Consider the following 13,712-nt stretch of genomic DNA (forward strand, 5'->3'; position numbering starts at 1 on the left):
GTAAGCTGACAAGGTCCTTGCAATCTGTGAGGTCAACCAAAGGTTGCCTCGCCTAAAAAAATAAAAATAAAAAATAAAATAAATCAATCTCAACTCTACCACTTCCTAGCTGCGTGGCCTTAGATACGATTGTGCCAGACTTAAGTGTCCTCGTCTCGGAATTATTAAAAGGATCAAATGCGATTATTTTGCCCTGCACCTAAAAGGCAGTCACTAAATGTTAGCTCCTTTCGCACTCAAAAATGTTGAATGGACGGGCACTCTCGGACTCCTCCACCCCGCCTCTTCTCCATTTAGCTTTTTTATTTCCCATGAGTCCTTTCTCCCACTCCTCTGATGGCCAATGCTCCAGAAACTTCCCCTGAGCCCTGCAGGCCAGGGGAAGCCCCTAGAAGTTTCACTCCTCCCCTGTTCCCATCACGGTATGAGGAGGAGCTGGGGAGGCAGGAAGGGGCCAGGGGTTTCAGGACTGAGAGAGAAAGAGGAGCTGGCAATCTGCAGGGTACCTGGACTGGTGACCTCAATGGCAGGGCTGAAACTGAGGACGGATGGGTAGAGGCCGAATTATTAGAGCAAGTTAAGTTCTTTTTACTCATTGATGAAACGAATATTGATTGCATCTCACTAGGTCCCAAAGACTATGCAAGAAGTTGAGGATACAGCAGTGAGGAAGAACAAGGTCTCTAATCTTTGCAGAGTTTGGAATTTATATTAGTCATTAGTATGGTGTACATGGAGGATAGTTGGGGGGAAGATGATATATAGACAAACAAAATATAATATAATGATAGCACGACAAAGAAATAAAACTACCTTATGTTGGGTGATCAGAACCCACCCAACCAAAGATCAATTTAGGTCAAGACTTGGATGACAGGGAGCTAAACTTGCAAAGGTCCGGGGCAGGGTGGCTCACCCCCAGCACGACTGTCATTTGGGGCCAGATCATTCTCTGTTGGGAGGCTGCCCTGTGCACTGGAAGAAGTTTAGCAGCAGCATCCCTGGCCTCTGCTCACCAGATGCCAGTAGCACTCATCCTCCCAAGTCAGGACAACCAAAAATGTCTCTAGACCTTGTCAAGTGTCGCCTGAGGGATCGAACCACCTGACTGAGAACCATTGGGCTGAGGCAAGGGCATTCCTGGCAGAAGGAACAAGGACCCCAGCCTGCCTGGCCTCACCAGTTCCAGGTGTCCCTTCTTCTGGATGAATCTTGTCAACTGTGACAAGCGGCAATAGATCTTAGTGAGGAAAGGGATAAACCAGAAGGTGGGAATACTTCCTGGTTCAGCGTTTCAGCTGTGAGCTGCTCTTCTCTACTCACAGCCTGAAACTGGGGCCAGTCTCAGAATATGATAGGACACATAGTCAGGCAGGTACCATGGGTCTGGGCTCTGTGTCACTTCTCTGAAGAGGACTCCCCTCCTCTCTCTCCATCAAACTCAGAAAAGGGCTAAGCAGCCACATGTCTATCACCGAAGACCAGATTTTTAGTTGCTTTTAGCAGTTGTCTTAATTAGAAAAAATGTAAACAATTCTAATTGTTAATCCTGCAAACTCACCATCTCTAAATATCATCAGCTTCTTAGAAATAGGTTGCTGAAATGAAATAAGCCACAAAGAAAAACAGTTGAGCCAATATCACTTAAACTTCCTAAGTACATTTTGATTACATTTTGAGAAATTCTCTGTCTCATTTCAGAGACTATATACAACACCATACGGGACTGAACGGGGTGTCAGGGCAGAGTTGATAACAGGGCAATGCAGGACACAGAGTCTTTTATTTTTCCATTTTTTAATTGTAATAAAAAATATATAACAAAATTTACCATTTTAACCATTTCCAAGTATACAGTTCAATAGCATTAAGTATATTTACATTGTTATGCAACAGATCTCCAGAACTTTTTCATTGTGCAAATTTGAAACTACCCATTAAATAAGAACTCCCCATCCCCCCTTCTCCCAGATCCTGGCAATCACCATTCTTTCTGTTTCTATGAATTTGACTAATTAGATACCTCATATCAGTGGAATCGCTGTGACTGGATTATTTCACTTAGCATAATGTCCTCAAGGTTCATCCATATTGTAGCATGTGACAGAACTTTTTTTAATTTTGGTTATGGATTTCCTTCCTTTTTAAGGCTGAGTAATACTCTATTACATAGACATATCACATTTTGTTTATCCATTCACCCTTCGATGGACATTTGGGTTGCTTCTACCTCCTGGCTATTGTGAATAATGCTGTTATGAACATGAGCTTGCAAATACAGTCTTTGAAAAAAATCTTTATTGAGACATAATTCACAAACCATATAATTCACCCTTTTAAAGTACACAATTCAATAGTTTTCCATATATTCAGAGTTGTGCAACCATCATAATTTTAGAATATTTTCATCATCCCGAAAAGAAACCCATCCGCGGTCACTCACCCTCCATGCCCTGACTCGTGATGGTCAGTTGTGTGTGTCAACTTGCCTAGACTACAGTCCTCGGTGCTCAAACTCTAATCTAGGTACAGCTGTGAAGGTTACTTTGAGATGTGGTTAAAGTTCATAATCAGTTGACTTTAATGTAAGTTGAAAGGCCTAAGATCAGAACTGAAGTTTCACTGAAGAAATCCTAGTTGTGGACAGCTTCGGCTCATGCTGGAGAGTCTCAGCCTGCCCTTCCTGACAGCCTGCCCTGTGGATTTTGGACTTGCCTAGTTAACAACCACCAAAGCCAATTCCTAGCAAAACCTCTCGATATGTATCTTCTACTTGTTCTATTTTGTCACTTGAACCCTGATTGATACACTCTACTCCACTCCCACCCACCAGTCCTAAGCAACCCTCTAATCTACTTTCTGTCTCTATGGATTTGCCTATCCCGGACATTTCAGATAAATGTATGTGGTCTTACAATATAATACGTGACTGGCTTCTTTCACTTAGCATAATGTTTTCAAGTGTTATCGATTTAGCAAATATCAGTACTTCGTTCCTTCTTACGGCTGAATAATAGTTCACTGTATGAGAATACATTTTGCTTATCTATTCATCTGTTGATGGACGTTTAGTTGTCTCTTCTGTTTGGTTGTTATATAATGATGCAATGGACACTTGTGTACAAGTTTTAATGTAGACCATGATTTCATTTCTCTTGGGTATACACCTAGGAGTGGAATTTCTGGGTTATATCATAATTCTATGCTTAACAAATGTGAGGAACTGCTGGACTGTTTTCTGCACACCCACATCAACATTTGTTATTGTCTAGCTTTTTTATTATAGTCATCCTAGTAGATGTGAAGTGGTGTCTCATTGTGGTTTTCATTTGCATTGCTCAAATGACTCATTATGTTGAACATCTTTTTCATGTGTTTACTGGCCACTTGTATATCTTCCTTGGAAAAAAAGGTCTGTTCAAATCCTTTGCCCAGTTTTAATTGGCTTATTTGTCCTTTTATTGTCGAGTTGTAAGTTCTTTATATATCTGAATATAGTCTCTTATGAGATATATGACTTGTAAATATTTCCTGTACTCAATGGGCTGTCTTTTAACTTTCTTGATAGTATTGTTTATAGCACAAAAGTTTTAAAATTCTGAGGTAGTCCAACTTCTCTAATCTGTTGCTTGTGCTTTTGGTGCTGTATCTAAGAAACCATTGTCCAATCCAAGGTCACGATTTACTCCTATGTTGTCTTCTGAGAGTCCTAGTTTTAGCTCTTGTATTTAGTTTTATGATCCCACACAGTCTTCTAAAAGTCTTACCTATTTGGTAGTGCTTTCCCAGGGAAATATTTATGGCACCATCAAAAAGAAACAATCAGACTATTGTGTTTAAAACAAAATGTGCAATGTGTGCTCTTTAGCATTCTGATCTAGGCTGAGAACAATATCTGAAATGAGCCAGTGCTCTCTCTGTAGGACAAATAAATGCTTTCACAAGTATGTCACTTTTGAATGGAGTGCAGTTTATGACCTATTTACTTATAAACCAGCCCAAACAGCTTGCCTCCATAGCGTGAGGGAAGGAAGAAAGACGCTATTGTGAGAATCAGAAAAAAAAAAAAAATCCAATCACTAATTTGGTCTAAACAAGGGAGCTTAGAGTTTTCTGTGGCTTTCAAAAACTACTTTCTTTTTGCTTGAGGAAGACAAACAAAAACTGTTTTTTAATGTCTTGTGACCTGGAAATATTTAATGTAAATATAACCATCCTTGTACTTGTTTTTCCTCTAAAGCCGAGGGAAAGATGGCACAACATAAATAAAACAAAAACCATCTCACTATGCTGTTTCCGGGGGGTCGCCGACATTACCCTCGGTGATTTGCTAAAATGATTCATAGGACTTGGCATATAGTTGTAATCATGGCTTAGGTTTATTACAGCAAAGGGTACATGACAAGACCAGCAAGGGGGAAAGACACAGGTGGAGTCTGGAGAAACCCATGCACAGGCTTCGAAGGCTCTCTCCTTTCCGGCTTAGGAGGGGACACACTGAGCATGTGCTGTTCCCCAATAGAAAAAATGCAGCCACATGTACAATGCTTCTGTGTAGGAAAGCCCATTAGAGACTGAGCACCCCAGCTTTTATTGGGGGCTGGTCACAAAGGCATCTACCCAAATTCTGGATTCCCAGGAGGAAATCAGGTGTTTGCTGTAAATCACACCGTTTGCACAATCTATGCGACCTGCTATGTTAACTCTCTTCTGCAGAGGCCGCGGCACTCGCTCAAGCTCTAATTTGAAGTCGACTTAGGAAATGTTCAAATTCGATGTCCAGTGATATTCTGAATTTGTCGTTATTTCAGTGGGTTGAAGCTTACACTACCTATAAATTTTAAAAAACTGTATTACAACAGTAAATATTATATGGTGGCATGTGTAAACTACGAAGAGATGTTTAAAGGACAGTGACATATCTTATTGTGCAAACGGATGTTAATTTTAATTTAAACATATCTATTCATTAAAGCAGGACCTGCAGGATCTCAATCAGTACTTTTAGCTAGGCCTTTAAATTCCTATTCATATTGGGAAGTAATAAGACATTAAATCTTGTCTATATGCAATAAAGTTAAGGAATGAGCTAGAGGAATACGTCAAGGGGGCTCCAAAAGCCTGACCCCGGGCTCGCTCTTGCTGGACTTGCTGGGGACAGAAGATGTTCCAATGGGAAAACAGTGGTCACACAAAGAGAGCATGAGTTAGGTCCTAAATCAGTACAAGTAAAATCATCCATCCAAAGCCAATGTTCCCTGTTTTACCAGGCCTGCTTCCTTGGATTACTCTCCTTCCTTCTCTAAAAAAGTTAGTGTAGGTCCCCGGCACTGCTCCCAGACACAGACTCAAGAAAGTTTGTGTGGGTGAGTGCCAGCTGGGTGAGGAGGGTGCTCGGGAGTGCAGCTAGACCACGTGCCCTAGCCCGCCCAGAGGGAGCCACCTCGCCCCCCCGGCTGCCATGGGCGCAGCTGCCCGTGGCCTGCAGCGCACGCTCGGCCTCTTGCTGCTGGGGACGCTGCTCCATGGGCTGATGCCAGCAGCTGCTCCCCGGTGCAGGAACCAACCAGCAACAGGCATTTTGCAACACAGATGTAGCGATTAGGACCAAAGTGGTCAGTGAGGAATTGGACTCTGGGAACGACATCTACAGGAACCCCATCAAGAGGATTCAGATGAGATCAAGCAAATAAAGATGTTCGAAGGATCTGACAAGGACACAGAGTTTATCTACACGGCCCCCTCCTCTGCCACATGGGGGGTTTCACTGGACTTTGGAGGAAAAAAGAACATCTCATTGCAGGAAAGGCCGAGGGGAACGGCAAGTTGTACATCACCCTCTGTGACTTCATCGTGCCTGAGGACACCCTGAGCACCACCCAGAAGAGCCTGAACAGCACGTATCAGATGGGCTGCGAGTGTAAGATCACGTGCTACCCCAGGATCCCCTGCTACATCTCTCTGGGCCAGTGCCTTTGGGTTGACTGGGTCATGCAAAAGAATAGCAACAGGCACCAGGCCAAGTTCTTTGCCTGTATCAAGAGAAGTGACCGGCTCCTGTGGTTGGTACCACAGGGCCCCGCCCCCAAGCACGACTTTCTTGCCATCAAGGGCCCGTAAGCAGGCCAACAACAGCACCCCTGTGGCCAACTGAAAAGCCTCCGAGAGTGTAGACTGGTCCGGCTCTGACATCCCTTCCTGGAAGTAGCATGAATAAAACAGTCATCAAAAAAAAAAAGCGTATATGCACAAAAAAAAGGAAAACCACTGCCTGGGTACATTTGCTTTGTCTTCACATCTAAATTGTAAACTGTATTTCTCATCCCTGCCCACCATAACAGTATATCTATACCATAGACTTAATAAATCTAAGTGGGGGAAGTCAGAGCCCAACCTCCTTTGCTTTTAGATTTGGAAGTCAGAAACACAGGGACACGTGCTCTCAGGTTGGTGGCAATCGAACAAATCCAATGCTTATGAGTATCCTCAAAGGCGCGATTGAAACCAAACTGTAATGCAATTTTGTACTTTAAAGAATTCACCTGGCACACATTTTGCAAGCTATACATCAGTGCATTAGGTCAGCACTGTGGGTACACTAAGACGATACCTCCCTGGCCTCGGGAGATTATAGTCTACTAGATATCAGGTGTGAACTAACAAGGATAGAACATGTATGAGGCCATACGTAACCTAGAAAGTGATCCAAGAGTCCAGGAGAAAACATTTTCATGTCTGGAAATTCAGTTCTTCAGAAATGTTAGCGTGATGGTGAATTTGACAGGAGTACAAACACGGTAAAAAGGTTTTTCAAGGGTGCAAGCTTTTCCTAAATCTCACATTCTGCCTAGAAATGAGTAACAAGAACAGAAGTGTCCCAGGGGGAAAACAGCAATCATGCAAAGAAATCTATTAGTAACAAGTTAAGCATCTTTAGGTCAACGGGAGCACAAAGAGCCAGTAACACCAAGTGAGGAGTGGAAAACAGTGCCACATGGTAAGCTCGAGGGGAGGTGCGGAAAGGACACATATTTTCTTCTACACCCTCACCAACGGAAGCAAGCGGGGTGCATGAAGCAGGGAAGGCCCTGGGAGCACCATGGCCACTTCCGATTCTGAAGGGCCTCTGCAAGACTAAGAATGCACTAAGCAAGTCTCTGCTTTTCTTCCCAGAAACAACCGGACTTCCAATCCCAGGGCACATACCCCGAAACAGATCACGGCCTCCCTCTCTAGCAATGTTGTGAGTGAGGGCTGCTTTCCTGATGAAGGATTCAGAAAATGAATCAGAGGTATGACCTCCAAATGCCATAGATACAAAGATACACCATAACCTTCTAAAACTTTTAAAAGTGGAGAAAAATGTATCATATCGCATTATAGGAAGAGCCCCATTTGACACATGGAACCAAAATTTACAAAGTAAAAGAGATTTCTATTTTTTAATTTTTTTTCAGGTTTTAAAACCTTTTATTTGCATATTTAAAGAATTGTACATTCCAATAATTAAAATTGTTTGAACAAAAAAAAAATGGCACTCTGATTAAACTGCATTTTCCAGCCTGCAGGACACTTCGGACCAGCTTGATTTTTTACTCCAGGTTTCACTGTCATCTCACCCAGCTTCTGCCTTCACCAACATGCAAGTTCTTCTCCTTCCCAGCCAGCCAGACAGGCGGGTGGGAGAGGCAAGTGCAGCCTTTGTTGTCTGTACTTGGATGAGAAAAGGGGGCAGGACACTCATTTAAACTTGATCCAACCTCTTTGCATCTTACAAAGTTAAACAGCTAAAAGAAGTAAAATAAGAAGGCAATGCTTGTGGAATGTACTGTGCATACTGGCGGTGCGCGCCTTAATACGATTTACCTGCCTGCTTCTCGTGTTCAATCATTTCTTTTGATAGCAGTGGAGTTTTCTCTTGCGTTTCTGTATTCTTCAATTTTGATTTATCCAGAACAAGTGAGTCCTATCTGCTCAGTGGCTGTCATGGAGTGCTCAAAGTAAAAGGGACTTTTAATGTTAACTTCCTTGCTTCTCTTAGAATTTGTTTTTAAACATTTGTTATTTTTATTTGTGTGTTATCTAGGCACAGAGTTTCGAAAGTCAAAGAGTTTCACTAAGTCTGCTGCAAAACACAGAGGGCTCTCATGTCTTCCTCTCGCCACAAATTTGGGGTCACTAACAAAATCCCAGTACTGTGTCATCTAAGCATTGGAAGGACTCATTATGACTTCACTTTTGAGCGTGGGGAGCAGTCTTTGAATCCTGTATTTCTCTCCATCTTTGCCTTTTACTTTTTCTTCCATCTGTCCTGTCCATTCCCAAGACAGGTCGGCACTGAAGGGAGTCTTCCAAGATGTACCCAAGAGGAGGGAGTGTACAGACTGACTCTGCGAATACCATCTGAAGACTATGTCACAGATTGGAGGCAGACAGGGAGAAGAGTCACTTCCTTCACTAATTTTCTTTAGGCCATTTGGATATGTCATTGATCCATTAGGGAAATGCTTTGATTACACGGACCACTACTGGGCCGGGGTCTGGCACGGCACTTAGGACAAAACTGCTGACCAAGAGGCCTAGGCACCTGATTCTCCACTGCCCAGCACGTGGCCCCTCAGCCACCCTCGGTTCTTCCATCTACTACTATGGTTTCGATTTTGTCCCAAGGAGTGACAAAGGTGATCATATAAGATGGATAAAGATATTCTTTAGTGCTCCTAGTTCCTTTTTTTCCCCACTGAAGCAACTGCTTTTAATTTTTTATATTTTTCCTTTTATCAATTATAATTGACATACAACATCATATTAACTTCAGGTGTACAACACAGTAATTAGATATTTCTATAAAAACTGCTTTTAAATCCTGATTTTTGATAAAGTAATCTTTCTTTGGATTCTGATTACTACCTTACCACAGAACAGACCAAAAAAATCACATTTGTGTTTGTCTCTTCAGAGGTGCTGAAATCACTCTGCATGGTAGAGAATGTTCCTTCCACAGTCCCTAAGGTTATTCATGCATAACTAAGCTGATTAAGTTATAGATAAACTGGGTTGAGGCTCACAGTTTTATTATAAGGAAAAATGTTCATAAGAAACAATAAAAAGTACAAATGTTAAGTAGAGAGCTTTGCCTCAGGACAGAGAAAAACAATACAAGCACACTGAAGTCAGGAATAAGCCAAGGAAGGAGAGATAAAATAGCACTTTAAAAAGGATAAACTATAGCCATGCCACCCTGAACAAGCCAGATCCCATCTGATCTCGGAAGCTAAGCAGGGTCGGGCCTGGTTAGTACTTGGATGGGAGACCACCTAGGAAGACCAGGTGCTGTAGGCGTAAAAAATAAAAAAATAAGGGATTGTAAGATGACAAGGTCCTTGCAATCTGTGAGGTCAACCAAAGGTTGCCTCGCTTAAAAGATAAATAAGTAAAAAATAAATAAAAAGGATGAAGAGCTAGAGAAATGCAAGATATTATGATATGCAAATTTTATGTTCCCTACAGTTTGGGACTCATGGAATGCATGCAAAAAAGTGTTAAATGTAAAAAGAAGGCAGCATTGGATACGACCAACCACAAAAGAAAAAGATCATAGTATAAAGGGCAACTGAGTCCCTTACTGTCCTAAATATAGGCCAGGTATCACTAGGAGCTGACTCTGTGACTCCCTCACCCCAACATCCCACTGAGAGGAGTTAAGAGGTTTTAAGGCAACAATTCAATATTGAATAAAGGGTTAAAAGGGGGAAGTGATACCTTATAGTCAGGAGGCAGTCAAATACCTTTTGATTAATGATCCCCAGAGCATGCTGTGGTATGGGCTATTTCTTCATCTTCTCTAGATTATGCAATCTCAAGAATGAGGAAACTCGTGGAACCTCTACTTTCTGGAAGTGATATAGGAATCCAAGCCAATGGGAAAGGCCTGAAATAATAACAGCATATTTATAATGATATAATTTAGGTACAGCTTTAATATATTGAAATGATTGGTACAGTAACACAAACGTCAGCATAAAAGGAAATAAAAGACTTCTGGGTCACTAATGGGATTATTCTAGGGAAATCTGCTCATTAATCTAGTAACAATGCTGACACTGTTCCTGCCATTTTGAATCTATCGAATGCATTTAACATTAGCATGTACATGTTCCATTTGTGAATTGCTATATTATCAATTCTGGAAGGTCAACAATAAGGAATTAAACTGATGCTATAAGAATACAAAGATGACTTTAATTTCCAAATCTGACTAAAATTTGGAAAGTCTCCATTCTGTTTTACATACTGTTCCCCCATCATCTTTCCTGGCTGGCTGACAAGTCAAAAGAGTCTCTTGCTGTTCCCACCAGCACTGGGAATATGGAGTTCAATGAGCTGTGCATTCAGAGGGCACAAAAGTGAATACAAGGCCTACATACAGAGAACGAACACGCACAAGCACACAGCATTTCTCCACTGGCAGGGGACAGAGCCTACTTCATTATGCATCTCCTACTGGCATTCAAGAACCGAAGGCTCTGTACAAGCTGGCAGGCAACAGTACCCAAGGGAGTCCGTCACTATTTTCTTTTGTATGTCTTCTGATCATTGTCAGGTAGACTATTACTTACAGGTTTTGTTCCTTGTGCTGGCTATCACCTCCAGAGCCACTCTTCTAGACTCGACTCTGTTGTGGGGCAGAGACTCTGTAGATTGCCAGCTGATAGCGCCCTAAGAAGAGTCAATGGTTCACACACACACACACACACACACACACACACACACGCACACATGTACACTTAGAGACAAACACCACACACATGCATATACATGTACAGAGACATACCATATACATACCACACATACCCCACACAAATGTATACTCAGAGTCACACACCACACATATACACACACACACACACATACATCCCACAAGCACCAGATACCCTTAAAGTATCACTTCATAATATCAGGGGAAAAAAAGCAGGGTAACTTTTTTTAATTCGGAATTTTTATTAAGTATATAAATAGCAACGTGAGAACAAGGAGTTCTAAGGCTTGTACATTATCTCCAGGTGAGAGGATTTCAGATTAGTCCCCTTGTAGTCTGACATCGCCCAAGATAACAAAGAGGCCTAGTATAGTTTTTCCTGAAGAAGAAAGCCAGTTTACAACATTCAATACTGACTTCTCTGCCATTTTTCTGTAGAAATACTGGTTTGTTATATGGTGTTTCCAATGTTTTCCTATAACTAAAAGAAAAAGAAAAACATAAGTAATCTGTGCCAGAAAAAAATAAAAATGACTCTAAAATTTTGCATTTCGAAAATTCTTTAGGTTTAAATAGAGAAACCATATCAAACATTTACATTACCATTATGTGACCCTGAGGATCAGAAGGAGCCACAGAAAAATATAATTATTCCCATTTTATAGATGGGCAACTAAACACCAGGAAGGTTTTGTGTTTCATCAATACTACATTCACATTCTCAAATGGCTGTGTATCTGAGCATAATTTAACAGATGGATGGATGAAAAAATAAAAAATAAATGCCTAAATGGCACAGCACACATCACATCTCATCTCTTCTGAAAACAAAAGAACTACGTTTCCATTTGTCTGTTGGAGGAGGATACGATTATATCCTTGTCAGTCTGATGTATACCTTTCCTCACATCGCCCCATCATTCTTTTCTGGAATGGGACACAGAAATCTAAAGACACACTAAAGACAAACCAGCTCCTCTCCGCATTGCTTTTTTCCAAATATGTAATTAATCTACTTAGCAATTAGAGGTTTACAAATACTTTATGGGCCAGTGACTGATTACTCATTTGATCTTTTAAGATAAAACCAAAAATTCTTAAACATTTAAACCAGTAGCTTACCTTTTCTGTCTCAGTTTATTAATCTGCCTGGGACTTCTCTAAGAATTCAACAGATTTACTGCATTGTTAAAAGCTACAAACTGGAAACAACCTATATTAACTAGGGTTCAATAGATCATGGTTGTCCATACTAGGAAATTATTATGCAAGATAATGAGATAGATCTGTAAATGCCAACAGGGAAAGATGTACACAATATATTAAGTGGAAAAAAAAGCAAATTCATTCATTCATTCACTCAACATAGTTAAACACAGCACTGTCTATGAAGTTTTCTTACCAAAAAATTGAACCTAAATCTGATTAAGCCTTCAGATCCAACTATCAGCTTATGGGAATCGCAGGGAAGAGAAGAACCAAGAGATAAACAGAATGACACTAAATGGATGCACTCAGCCACGCCCACAATTGGGAAATTCTAAAGGGCAAATGAGCCCAGGTTTCCAACAAATAAATGGTAAGAGAAAAATGAAGAAGGAACGATTATAGTTTAAAAGGGACTTAGGAAACCTATTGGTCGAATGCAATAGGTAGATCTTATTTAGATCCTGATTCAAACGAATCAACTGTAAAAAGTTATTAATGAGACAATCAGGTAAATCTGCATACTATCTTGATATGACATGATATTAAAGATTTAGTGTTAATTTCTTTAGGTATAATTGCAAAATTTGCATTTACAATTATAATATGTGCCTTCATGGAGCTTTCAGGGTACTTGCAAAATAATACAAGGAATATAATCTTATCCTGTCAAAAAAACAGAAGCACATATGGATGCATGCATATTTACACACAGACAAAAAAAGTGTGGAATGATACACTAAACTACTAACAGAAATTACCTCTGGGAAAGGAATAGAGGACAAGACAGGCTTTAAAAATATCTAAAAAATTTTCTTTACAACTAATATGCATCACTTGCATAATTAAAAATACATCTCCAATAAAGAGCTAAAAAATAAAGAATGAAATCAAGATTGTATATACCATAAGTTGAATTCTGGCCCAGACTATTTCTGAAAAATAAAATGGATATTTACATAGCTTCCCTTTATTCCATGTCTCATTGTCCCTGTAGAGAAAGATAACCATATTCAATGAGTGTAAAGTCTCTGGAGGACATGTGTGGCTTCCTTGCTGCTCACCCTCTAGTCTCTAATAGCGCACTGGATGCACATCTGGCCCCACTTGCCAGAGATGCCGATTCTTGGGTGGGGCTTAGGCCTCTGCATTTTAACAAGATCCCCAGGTAATTTGTTTGTATAACAATATTTGAGAACTACTGACTTAGCGTTACTATATGAAGGGGCAGAATGTGAAAGAGGATCTGGATTTGTTTTCTGTAGCCCCTAACACAGGATCAGGACCATTGTGTAGGACTTACAAAGAGACATATTTTTGCTTTAGTATAAGAAATAGCTTCCTAAAAATAAGAACTGTCCAAAGATGAGTTTTCTATCAGTGGAGATGAAAAGTGGGAGCACAGAGGGCTACAGGGGATTTATGCTTGAGGCTGGGAGTTGAGCCAGATGACCCCCTCTCAAATTCTAAGATTATATGACTCTCTGGATCTCCCAAAATATGAGGACAGCTTGAAAAAGAAAAACTTCAAACCCAGGGCTTTCATGAATTTTAAATAGAAGCTAAGATTTACAATAAATGTAACAATGATATAAAAAAATTTTATTATAAAAGAAAATTTATATTCATTGTAAAAAATTAAAAATATAGAAAGTTATATTAAAAAACAAAAATCATCCATAATTCTATTATAAAAAGATATATACAAAAGTCCCTCTGATCTGCAGGGGATATGTTCCATGACCCA

The 13,712-nt window shown here is 40.4% G+C and overlaps 1 protein-coding gene, 1 non-coding gene and 1 pseudogene across 2 annotated transcripts in view; 2 read left to right on the forward strand and 1 right to left on the reverse strand.

Annotated features, from left to right (window-relative positions):
- Window positions 1-5,453: 5,453 nt before the first annotated feature.
- LOC105304407 lies at window positions 5,454-6,154 on the forward strand (annotated as a pseudogene).
- A 3,069-nt stretch (window positions 6,155-9,223) lies between these two features.
- Window positions 9,224-9,342, forward strand: LOC111730910. Its single transcript, XR_002776862.1, has one exon. It is a non-coding gene; the product is annotated as a 5S ribosomal RNA (ribosomal RNA).
- Window positions 9,343-10,977: 1,635 nt separating this feature from the next.
- APOO (apolipoprotein O) overlaps window positions 10,978-13,712 on the reverse strand; it is a 52,803-nt gene continuing 50,068 nt past the window's right edge. The window contains exon 9 of the mRNA XM_011378453.2: window positions 10,978-11,240. The gene's annotated coding sequence lies outside the window, so the exon portion shown is untranslated. The remainder of the gene's footprint in view (window positions 11,241-13,712) is intronic.

This window comes from Pteropus vampyrus, unplaced genomic scaffold (assembly GCF_000151845.1).
Source record: "Pteropus vampyrus isolate Shadow unplaced genomic scaffold, Pvam_2.0 Scaffold339, whole genome shotgun sequence".
In the NCBI taxonomy this organism is placed as follows: Eukaryota; Metazoa; Chordata; class Mammalia; order Chiroptera; family Pteropodidae; genus Pteropus; species Pteropus vampyrus.